The sequence below is a fragment of the Lampetra planeri genome, chromosome 30, assembly GCF_965212315.1.
Source record: "Lampetra planeri chromosome 30, kcLamPlan1.2.h2, whole genome shotgun sequence".
NCBI classification, from domain to species: Eukaryota; Metazoa; Chordata; class Hyperoartia; order Petromyzontiformes; family Petromyzontidae; genus Lampetra; species Lampetra planeri.
Genome location: NC_136136.1, coordinates 5,601,210 through 5,614,266, shown reverse-complemented (window position 1 = coordinate 5,614,266; position 13,057 = coordinate 5,601,210).

The following is a 13,057-nucleotide window of genomic DNA, read 5'->3' as shown; positions in this document are numbered from 1 at the left end:
GCGACCACAGGGAGTGAATGCAAACTGCAAATTTACAGGCGTCAGGATTGGGATCAAACCCATGACCTGTATACCAGGCGAGGTAGTTACGATATTGTCACTGCAGCGAGTTAATACTAGGAGCGAAAAATATGTAACTCTTCCGAGTGTTCATCTGGTAAAGACATTGCCTCTGTAGTTACCACGTGGTGTCATTGCGTGTTGTTTTCAGGCTCGGTATTAACATGGAGACCCCTACATTGATCCACCAGATCTTCAGGGGGTACCTGAAATCGAGAGGTAGGTACTGTGCTCCTTTCGAAACATCCACCCTTTAAGGAGTGATTTCAACCAATGTCACAATCCATACTGGGCTATGCAAGCTCTCGCATGCAACCTTATATTCTCTGTTAAACAACGAGCACATGTGTAGATGTAAAAACACGTACACAAGGACATAAGCATACATGCACAAAATATGCATTCCCTTTCTAGTTTCTCTTTCATTGTTTACAAGCTATATAATTGACTCTACTCCCTTTCCCGTGGAGTGCTCTTGGTTAAAGGGTGTTATATCAACTATACGAACAACTGGATTGTGCTAATAGTGATTTCTTCGACCACGCTTTAACGAGGCTACCCAACATGCAATCTGCCAACATTTGAAACTTTAACATTGAATACAAATTAGTTTATGTCATCATACACGTGTAGACAATATAGATGTGGTCCTCAGGGTAAAAGAGGCGGAGCCATTTTCTTTCCGCCATTTTGGACAGTGAGGGCGGAGCCATCGTGCGGGTGGCAGTGAGCGTTGTTTTGTAGTTGCCGTTAATTCATCGTTATGGAAACGTTGTATTATTACCAGACAATCCTGAGTGTGATCATCATTGACTACACAAGTTAGTAAGATGCCGAATATGGAAATAGATTTCACGTGTTTATTATGTATGCCACCTTCTTAAATTTTTTTCGGTAAAGTCACGTAGAAAGTAAAATAAAATAAAAACAAAAATCACGACGTTTCGGAGGCAACACAAGTCTCCGTCATCAGGTGGGACCGTCACAGCTGTGACGGTCCCACCTGATGACGGAGACTTGTGATTTTTGTTTTTATTTTATTTTACTTTCTACGTGACTTTACCGAAAAAACCTAAGAAGATGATTCCTTGCAGTCACGAAAGCTTCAAATCTAGAAATATGTATGCCACTTTAAAAAGTGTTCATCAGGAAAAAAATGTTGTACAGTGCAGTCTCCAACTCGTTTCCACCCTATGTTACTGGCCTCTGTTTCTGTGCTATGAATAAGGATCAATCCTGAAAACGTCACCAATTGCATATGTTTCCTTGTAAGGCAGTGCTATTGACGAATGTGTTGATTACCTGTGATTTGTGCTAGGGCACCACTGCCAACAGTATCAACAATACGTTCATAATCAACGTTTTTTGTGTTTAAAACCGTTACAGTTTTCACCAAAATATGTTTTTATTTAACAATTATAGTTGCATCTGGGTTGGTGGTATCTGAAGATGTTCATGATATTAGCCAGTTAACATGTGAATACTTTTGATGAAGATTATGCAATGTGCAGCAGTAATATTAATCTCGTATGGTGTGCACTTGTGTTTTCACAGTTGAGTGCATGCAGTGCTTCAGCATCTCAGACACGTTGGACTCCTTCCTGGACATCTCTCTTAATATCAACGTAAGAATTGGGAAGGCTACAGCCTGATGTCGATTGTTTTTTTCATTCATTATATTTATGTACCACAACCGGTTGACTGCAGAGCCACTTATGCCATTTATTGTGAAAATTCCGTTAGTTCCTGTGATCACTGTTTCATGGCTTTATTTTGGTGATTTCGAAAAGTGTATTGGTTTAGCCATGTTTGTTTGTTGTAGTACAGAGTTAGACTGATGGCCTTAATCTAAGTTGTCTTGTGGTTGTTGTTGGTTGTTTGACTTGCATCCCACTGGGATTTTTGCACACAGCGTACGGTGTTTTTTTTTCTGCTATATTTTGCTGTCTTTTCTTGGATTTTCTGTTTGCACTCGGTCACATATTCACTTTAAGATGTTTTTTTGTTCATGTTTTTTTTGTTTGTTGCGGTTGCACCCGATTCAAGAGCCGAATTGCTCACAGGGCTATACCTAATAAATGAACTTGAAATTAACTTAGCTCATGGTTTATTAATTGCTATTGAAAGTAATAATTTGCCATTTTTGTGTTTTCTTGGCTTTTGACAGAAATCCCTAGATCTGGTGAAGGCTTTTCATGAATTCACAAAGACCGAGACTCTTGCAGAATACAGATGTGGAATGTGAGTATGCAATCTTCCATCGTGCACCTTGAAACGTTCGTGTATATCCCCATTTATACAGTGTGTGATCAAATACGCATCTCGGTCGCAAACTAACGTGCTATTGTCTGGCGAACAGGTGCTCGCGCGTGGGAAAATCTACAAAGAGAGTGAGCCTGCACGTGGTGCCCAATGTGCTTATCATCACCATTAAGCGATACGATGAGTTTGGCGACAAAATCGACAAGGTGAATTTTACTTTCTGCACAGAATGCATCTGATATTCAAATATATTTGTATTCAACGTTTTGTCATTTGGACGTATTGGCAGTACACCGGTAAAGCATGACACACCGGTCCTCATTAAACAGTATAAAATCTAAATGTGAACTGACACTCATCTTCCGACTGCTTTGAGATCACGAGAAATTATTTTGATGCACCCCACAATATTTTCTGAAATGGGTTTCGAATCGAAGGAAAATATATAATTATTGTGAAAAATGTGCTTTTTTTATCCGGTGCACCAGTGTACCGCCAATACGTTCATTTGCTCCCCTCTTCTGCCCCTGCTTAGCCAGCACCCTATTTTCCTCTCTTTTAATGCTTGGCCCACCACTGTCTCCTCCCTCATCCCTTGTAGGACTTCCTCTTCCCTGAAGAACTCGACATACGGCCGTTCATGTTCAATCAGGTTGTGCACGAGCCAGAACTGTATTCGCTCTACTCAGTGATTGTGCACCACGGGACCACCACCAATAGCGGCCACTACTACTCCTACAACAAGGTGATGTTGTGCATGATAAACAAAAAAACAAATATCCCCCAAAGAGCCTTACTCGACTGTTGGTGCAAGTGCTGTTCATGAGCACCTGTCAAAGCCAGAACAACACAGGAAGGGGGTGGGTGGCCAGCCGCCTTTGTCCCCTGAGTGGTAATGTTTACATATTGCACCATATACTCATTTGAGGCTGAGTGGACCGAGGGAACGAGGCTCAGGACCGGTTGAGATAATCGTCACTGCTGTTAGTCTTAAGCGGGAATCGACCTCTGGTTGCCGGGTTCGTAGTGCAATGTGCTAACCGCTACGCTACTGTTCCCCACTATTATCATTCATACACACCCACAAAGCATATGAGTACACGTGTTAACTTCCATATAACATTCCGCTTTCATGATCTGTCACTATGGCTGACTTTTAAATTAATCTGGTACAATTGGGTATTGATCGTAATTTAACAAGTGTGGATGTATTTTTTCTTCAGGTCAGCAATGGCAGCTGGTTCAGAATGGACGATACTGACGTGATGCCAGTCACCAATGCAGCAGTTCTTGAAGACCAGGCCTACATCCTCTTCTATACGAAGTAAGTTGTACTCATGATGTTTTTTCAGAAACCATAAAACCTCGATCTATTTACCCTAAGTCAAACAGTGTTATCTGACAGTGTTGTGTACACTCTTACTCGGGCCACAATTATATTTTGAAGGTGTTTACCACGTGAGTTAGCAGCCATTTTCGGTGCAATTTATTTTTCAAGGTAGTTTCAATGACAGGCAGTTTTCTGTGGTGCCCTGTTGGCCAGTGGAATAAATTTGATGGTGATGATGTGTGCTATGTGTAGGTCACCAGAGCAGAATGCCATCCCAGTGGACATCGAGGACCCACAGTCTTCAAACTGGGTGGCATCAGGGACACAAGGAGAGCTCACAAGTGCTCAGACTACACAAGGAAGGACACTCAAGGAAGAAAGGACACAACCCGCAGACACACTGCCCGCAGACACACCCCCACCTAAGAAGACACGTTGGAGACTTAGAAAATTAGCCTGATATCAGATGCTCCCTCCTTACAGGCAATCCCCGGATTATGGAAGCGTTAGGTTCCCAAGGAAGATCCGCAACCAGAATTTTCCATATGTTGGAAACTCAACAATTTCCACCCAAAATCCAGATAAAATCCCATAGCCAGAAATAGTTGTGCCTCCCGTACTGTTTTCTCTCATTACTGTATCGCGTTGTGATACGTTGTGTATCACTGCCTGTAGCATATGTCTGTATATACGCTCTGCACTTCCTACGATTACACTGGTCAACACACTTTTTCTGGCATAAGGTATTCCAACGGTTTTAAGTTCTTGTCTATCACATCAGGTTTTTGAGATATCAAATATTGCATTTTCAATAAAAACTGCAGAAGAAAAATATTAAATAAATGTGGATAGCTACATAAAATTATATTATAAACACACTATCCTAAAAATACAGCACCATATTTTAACACTAAAGCAGTCCCTGACTCGCAACAACTTGCAATCATAAGTGACAGAGTTAATTTTGGGTAAAATCAATGAAAATGGGGTATGCTTTGCTCTATCACATCTCATGTGATAGAGCAAATCTGAGATCAGATTTGGAATCAGCACCCTGAAATTAGTCTAAAACAGCTACAAAAGTCCAGGCCACAAAAAAATGTTTTTTTTTTGTTGACCAGTGTTATTTTATTTAATCGAATATCTACCCTAACACTACCCATAATTAAACTAATGGAACATATACTGTATCCAAATGTTTATTAATACCATTAAACATTTTAACATCAATTGTTAACAGAAAGCATTCACTTACTAATGTTCATTCAGTGTATTTAGTTTTCATCCCTATAATCCGGGGACTGCCTGTACTTAGTTTTCATCCCTAACCCACCTAGTGAGCCATAATGGTCTAGGTTTCTCAGAAGGAAGGAAATATATAAACATCTGATATGATGGGATAACTTTTACAAACATTTGTTTACATTATTTAGATTATTTTGCTGTAAAAATTTCTATAAGATAAGCCAGTTTATTAAGCTATCATTTGTTGCCAAGTTGCTCCTGAATGAGAAGCTCATAGCTCAGTGGCTTTACCTGATAAGATAAAAAATAGTTTCGTTTTATTTGTAAATATTTGCTATACTTTTCACTGTCAAGTTTTTGTATTATTTGTTGTTGTATCATTCTGACCTGACCCGACTCATCGGATTCCTGCTGTATAAATAAATATTCTGATAAGAGTTAACAGAAAGATTTTGTTTGTCCCAACATTGTCTATCATGTGACTGTCATATAAGTAACCGTCTGTTTTTTGTTGGACCGAAATTATCTGAAGCTACATGTTGTGTAGACTCAGTGTTTGTGTAGAAGTGATAGTTTTAAAGAAGTCTCTGCCAGTAGGTTGTCTATGTATTGGTGCCACGTCACTGCGCTTGAGCGCTTCCAACAGCACTGCCTCCATCAAATCCAGGGGATCAAGTGGGAAGATCTCTGCACCAATGCAAGTGTCCTCCTCCATGCTGACACCACCAGCATTGAAGCAATACTTTAAAAAAAACAACTCCGATGGACTGGCCACTGCTTCCGCATACCTCAGAACTGCCTTCCCCACCAGATCCTTTTCTCCCAGCTCTCCAATGGGCAGCGGACGAGGGGAGGACAAAGGAAGCAGTTCAAGGATATCCTCAATTCCTCCCTGAAGTACAGAAACAGGCTTTGAGATTCGACGGAGAAGGCTGCCGACCACCTTGGGTGGCGCTGCTGCATCCACAAGGTGACGGCCCACTGAGACCCAACGTCTTGATGCCGAGGTGGATCGCTGCCAAATAACAAAGGAAGCTAACCCAGCACTGCGGATCCCACTTCTATCTGGGACCACGTGACCCCCAAAGCTCATAGATATCTGCAGATCGTGAATTGGACTCCTCAGCCACTTCAAGAGCCGCTACCAGATCTGATAGATGTCATCCTCGAACCCTAAGGGGCTGCCGCCGATGAAGACGAAGTCCACACCATCTACGCATGCACCCATTGTCCACCAAACATGCAGGCAGACCATCTCTTATATAACATCTAACCAAATCTTTATTTGAAGCTTTCGTGACTGCAGGAATTCATACTCTTTGGTTCTTTCAGTAAAGTCACGTAGGTATAAAATAAATCACGACGTTTCAGGCGCAACACAAGCATCCTCAGCAGCAGACCATGCTTTCCCACCTGTCGGACGCTTGTGGTGCGCCCGAAACGTCGTGATTTATTTTATTTAATACCTACGTGACTTTACCGAAAGAACCAAAGAGTATCTAACCAAACATTACAAGCAACATTTGTAGTGAGTTCGAATTTAGGCACACAACTTCTTGGGAGGTAACACTTATTTATTACTGAACACAACAGTTAACTCTTACATTACACATAGGGTGGTGACCACCGACCTACTCTAGCTAACACACACTTCTCTAATTCTCACATACTCTAGCGTGACCCAGCCAGGTGGGCTACTGGCAGGTCCGCTGACTGGAGGCTTGATTCTTCTTGGCGTCTTCACGATGCATCTTCATTCTTGATACGGGCAGCCTCGAACCTTGTGAGGAGGCTGCTTATATGGGCCCAGGCCCCACCCCGGCCACGCCTCCCTTCGAGAACCCTCTCGAAGGCCCCCTGCCAGAGGTCGCAATCGGGTACCCGATACCCTACCCGATATCCGGCTACCCGTACCCGGCCGGGTATGGGTAGCCGGGTATCGGGTAGGATACGGGTATCGGGTACCCGATTGCGACCCTGGTGCGGCCGGGTATGGGTACGGGTAAGGAATCAAAACCCGTTTGCGACCTCTGCCCCCTGCTGTCCACGTGCCCCCCGAGGTGCCCCCTGGGCCCCCAACCCCCACTGGGATCAGGTCACGACCTCACAACACCCTCGTGGCCTCCCGAGTCCAGAACCGGCCCTGACGTCATTCCCGCCTCCAGCCGGGATGACGTCATTCCCGCCTCCAGCCGGGATGACGTCATGTGTGTGTGTGTAGACCCGCGTGGTGGTAACACTCCCCCGCATAGTGATGTCACACGTGTGTGTGTGTACAGTACCAGGCATGTCCAAAGTCCGGCCCGTGGTCAGATTTCACACGGCCCGCAGCTTCGGTCTTATAAATCATAAAACTTTACAGATGTAATTCCTCCTTTCACCACACGGTGGCAGCACCATTCTAATTCTATCTGGCTCTGCATCCGTGCCGCAAACCCTTCTCGAGTCATTTCTGCCATGGCGACTGCAAAAAAAGAAATGCGGTCATTCACTAAGAAAATGCTGAGCTTATTCGGCTCCACATATTTGTGTGAGCAAACATTCTCAGTCATGAACTTAAACAAGAACTGATTGAGGTCAAGGATGAGCGACTCCCACTTGCGTGGCATTTTACGCATCTCAACCACTGCCCTCAAGCCAGACCTGGTCTCTTTACTGAAATCTAGATCTCAGTATCACCCTTCTCATTAGTGTCAGCAAGTAATCTGTTCCTTGATCAATATGAAATTGAGTGTTTTGAACGGTAACATCTGTCACTATTAACAGTGAAAAGCCTAAAGCACACTAATGCACTTGGACTTATGGCACTTGTTTTTATTAGACTCTTAAATAAGATTTTGGTTATAACTGTTGATGTTATGTACCTGTAGATATGACACAAACTATTGCTTTCTGAAAGATCTTGTAAAAGACAAGGGCAAAATTCACTTGTTTTAAAGTTTCATGATAACAGACCACTTTGCATTACGTATAACTCCTGTTTAAAATGTTCATGAGGCAAAGATATTTAACTCATGGAAATTTAAGGTATTCTATACAGTTTGTTCAATATTATCTGACTGAATGAAAGGCAGAATTGTGTTTTTAGAGTTGTTCACGTCTGCCTGAGTGGCTTATATTTGCTTACATTGTCATTTGAAAAATAAAGGTAATTGTGTCCCCCTCCTGTATATACTGTGGCCTGCTGACGCGAGTACTGCCGTACACCGCAGTTACCCTTTTCCACCAGCAATCATCGCTATACCCCTAAATCCCCCCAAACCCCCATGAAAAAAAAACCGTCTTGGCTGACAACAATCGTGTAATAAGAGGAAGGCCTGCAAAAACGTGCGCTAACACAATTACTATAACAGGGAGGTTTTAGGCGGACATTCGCAACAAGAACCCGTAATGATTTAACCCGAACCGCGAGGGAAGCGCAACAATTCATGACGTTCGTGGACGCGCCGCAGCCACGAGCATCGGCAAGCACCCTAGATCTACCAGAAGCCTCAGCCCGGTACGCGGCGGCGGCCACCCGCCGGACGACGTCGGAATACAATTGTCATGACGGGAAGGGAGCTGTTCAGCGGAAAGAAGCGCTCTTGAAGCGAGTCCTCGACGCTGGTCCCCCACCACGAGCAGGAATTCATCTTCTTGGTTCTTTCGGTAAAGTCACGTAGAAGGGAAATAATAAAATAAAACATAATAAAATAATTCTCACGACATTTCGGCCACAACGCAAGCAGCCGTCCTCAGGTGAAGAACAGGTCTGTCGTGGCCGAAACGTCATGAGAATTATTTTATTATGTTTTATTTTTATAATTTTATTATTTCCCTTCTACGTGACCTTACCGAAAGAACAAAGAAGATGAATCCCTGCAGTCACGAAAGCTTTAAATCGAAATTTCACGAGCAGGAACCTGCGCGCTGGAGACCACCGAATGTCACATTAACGGCCTAAAGGGCGCAGCCCCTCCCTTGGAGAATAAGATGGCGGCCGGGCTTCCGCACGCGGTCCTTCACACGGAGGCGCTGCCGGAGGATCCCCAGACTACAGGTGCTGGGATCCTACGGGCGGCACAATGCAATCCTTCTGAAGCGCAGCCTCCGGGCTCAGTCGCCCCGGCTCGTCGGACAAATCAGACACCCGCCACTCTGGAGATGAAATATCTACATAAGGTGGAACATAGGGTTTTAACCATGACGGGTCCACAAACCAGTGACAGCGACCGACCTGTATACGCACACACCTCTTGACCTCGATCACCTCAATAGGGCCTTGTCACGGCCAGTGTAATTTAGAGGATGTACCCAGGGGCATCTGGGGAAAATGCAACCACGCCTTGTCTGAAACCTACGAGCATGTTACCGGGACTTCATGATGGGCCCCTTCTATGAACTTTCCCCTAGATGTCCCCCTCCTGTATATAATCTGACATGCTGACACGAGTACTGCCATACACCACAGTTACCATTTTCCGCCAGCAGCCAGCGCTATACCCCTACACATTTAAAAGCAAAATCTTAAATGTTTATATTACAAATAACGTACACGGCATATAAAGTCACAATTGAAATATAATTCATACAATTTAATCCATTGCATCACATCATACTATTAATTTATGGGAATACACTTGTAACTTTGCTTATAACTTAAGAACCAAACATAGCAAAAAGGATGAGCAATGCACAAAAACATAAAAAGGTCCCTTTTCAAAATTCAACATTTTAAGAGCGTGACAAAGCAGGCCAAGGCCTCACATGAATACACGATGAACATTCCTGATTATACCATCTCAGTTTCTACAAAATACACACAAAGGCTCAGTCCTTTGTTATGTAGATTAGCCGTAGCTTCAGCCGCACCAACCGTATCATAAAAAAACTCCTATCCAGGGGCCTATCCTGGCTCCTCCCCCTTCAACCAGTATATATACAAGGTCGGATCTCTTGGAATTTATCATTTACTTGATACAGCAAGCGTGCTGTGACGGTTCCACCTGAAGACGGAAGCTTGTGTTGCCTCCGAAACGTCGTGATTTTAATTTTATTAAATTTTTTTACCTACGTGACTTTACCGAAAAAAACCTAGGAATATGAATCCTTGCAGTCACGAAAGCTTCAAATCTAGAATTAATACAGTGGGGTGTTAGATGTTACACTACTAATGCGGGCATGCAATAGTGCTGTTCATTAACACTGCGAAACGCTATTTTACGAACAAATACAGTTTGTTGTGTGGCGCCAGTGCATTCTGGAATCTGAAGTCACGTGACTCTCGTAATAAGGGGTCCCACTGTTACGTCACTGCAGTCTGGCATGTGACGTCACATCCTAATGGTGATGCGTGTAGTGGTTTCTCACAGTGGTTCATCGGACACCTTGGGAAGCAGACGGTCTTCACTTGTTCTCTGGCGTTCTCATGAGAAATTTTCTTTAAACATTTTAGGTGCTCTGGCACATTGGTGACATGGCCACCATGAAAAAAGGCGTTAAGAAATTCTTCAGAAAGTTTATCGAAAAAAGATGCTGTTGCCAAAGCAGTTCTGATAAGGATAGCCATGCTGGGAGATTGCTGGGCAGTGCTGCTATGGTTCACGAGGGCAGCTCTCCTTTGAGTCTAGTGGACAGCCATTTTATTTCCAGTCAGAACGTTGTTAAAAATGCAACAACAGTTTAATTTCCCAAAGTGAGGGGAGATCATCATCATCCGATGGACACATGGCAGATTCGCTGACTGAGGTTCAACAGGGCAGCCCTCTTTTCGAGTCTGGTGGGCAGCCATTCCAGTTCCAGTGAAAATGTTTTTGAAAGCTGCAACACCAGTTTAAAGCCAGGAAGTGAGGAAACATCAGCATCCAATGAAAACAAGGAAGATTATCTAAGGTAAGGTCAGTAGGAGCTGTAGAGAGGTAGATCGGTCACATCAGGTGGCTGGGCACGTGTAACAGTCTGTGCTAATAACTAAAAACGTCCAATAACATTTTTTGGGGGATGTAAAACTACTTTAAAAACTACATTGAGCCAAGTGATTGTCTTCCCGTAGAGTGTGACACTAAAGCCAACATGAAGCAAGATAATGTTGTTAAAAGCTACAACAATAGTTCTAAGTCAGAAAGTGAGGAGACATCATCATCCAATGGACACAAGGCAGATTCGCTAAGATTCAGCCCTCCGTTGAGTCTGGTGGGTAGCTGTTCTTGGTCCAGTGAGAAAATGTTTGAATTCTGCAACACCAAGTCAATATGTATGTTTCACTTCTTTTTCACCGTACCTATGCAAACATGCTAATCGGAGGTGCGGGGAAGGACAGTGAGGAGATATCATTATCCGATGAAAACAAGGCAGATTATCTAAGGTAAGGGCAGAAGGAGCTGCAGAAGAGATCACAGTTGTTGCCCGGGCAACATGCAATTGGCCCACCCAATTAGTATTGATACATTTTGAGTAAAAAAATCAATTAAGTTCAGACAATAACCAAAGGAACAATTACAGTATGACCTCATGTTACGATGCTCACTGCAGATTAACAGGTAGTGAGACATGTGAAGTGGAAAGCTCAAACAAATGTAAGGGTTGTGATTTTGGGCTGGACACCAAACCAATCCCGAGTCTGCACATACGTTGCAACACTTGCAAAGAAGACCAGTCAAAACGTAAAGGTCCAGCCTTGCAATTATTTGGTGATGCCACTGCTGGTGGAAGGGTCTGCACTCGAGGCAACTCTACTCTTCCACGCCATCCAAACATCTTGGAAAAGGTGAGAGCACCCACACTTTACCCCACAACATGACAGCATTCATTATGAGACCTCTTTTACCAGTGGCAAAATATAGTAGGTTTTTACCCTTTTAAACTGGTCCAACACCAATGGGGACTAGGCTCTAAAGAAAGCCGTTTCGGGTGTGGACCAATCAACTTCAAGGACAGTGCATATTATTATCATTATCAGAGTTGCTTCTTTTTGTTTGCATTTTTGACTTGTGTTGTGGTTATTGCAAACATGATGCCTTGTATAAAGGTGTCAGTTTTGTACTAGTTTAAAAGGGTAAAAACCTACTACTATGACAGCATTCCGTCTCCAGAATACATGACGCATGTGTAGTGGTGGTGTTGATGCGCGTCGACAGTGAGAGATCACGGGGCGGCGCGGGGTGCGTGGTTGTGCGCGCTGACACAAGGGGGGGAAATAGGATCGTGGGCAGCGCGCAGTGATTGGTCAACTGGGGTGGGTGCTCTCAGCGACGTCCGCATGAAGGACTATAAAGGGGGACGCGCGGGAGCACTCGGGGAGTTGTTAACCAGTCGAAGACCGAAGACGGAGTTCAAGAGGTAGGCCCTGAGACCCCTAGTCCCGCTGTCCTTGTGAGGGCCGGGGCCCTGTGTGGCTCGGAGGCGAGACTGTGGGACCCGTGGTCTGACGTCCATGAGGGCCGAGACTGTGGGACCCAGAGTCGAGACGGACACCCCGGCTGGGTGTGTTCCGAGAGGCTACGGGGCGTAAGAGCCAGTGTGGGTGTAGCCAGGGGAACCCCGTGGGTTAAGGCTGGAGTTAGCCACCCGTGTAATATAAGTTGGTGTTAATAAAAGAGTGTGCTACCCGTAAGGTCGTCTCCCGCCAAGTTCTTACATTACACATGCGTTAGAAAACTTAGTTCTCAAGTGACAAGAGGATCTACATGAGGGTGCTGGGCTCAAGAACCTCGAGAATAGCCGTTTCATGAATGCCAGCCTGCAGGGCCTCGTGTACACGACGCCGCTGGCAGACTTTCTGCTTTACAGCAATCACTCATTGACCTTTGAGTTATCCCAAATACTTTACATTCAAGACGAGCTATAATCCAGTTTTGTGTCCATTCCCTGGCATTGCGCAGCTGTGTGCGATTGGTTTGTATTTACCCTGTGCGCCACCCCTGCTGCACTGCACTGCACTGGCCAACAGACTGAGTTTCGCATGATTTGTCTGTTGGCGAAACATGTCATCAACACTTTCAATTGGAGCACGGCCATTAATGTACTGCGGTAATACCATCTCTGAGTGTGTGTGCACTTGTGTTTTCACAGTTGAGCACCTGCAGTGCTTCAGCATCTCAGACACATTGGACACTTGCCTGGACATCTCTCTTAACATCAACGTAAGAAATGGGAAGGCCAAAGCCTGATGTCGATTTTTAT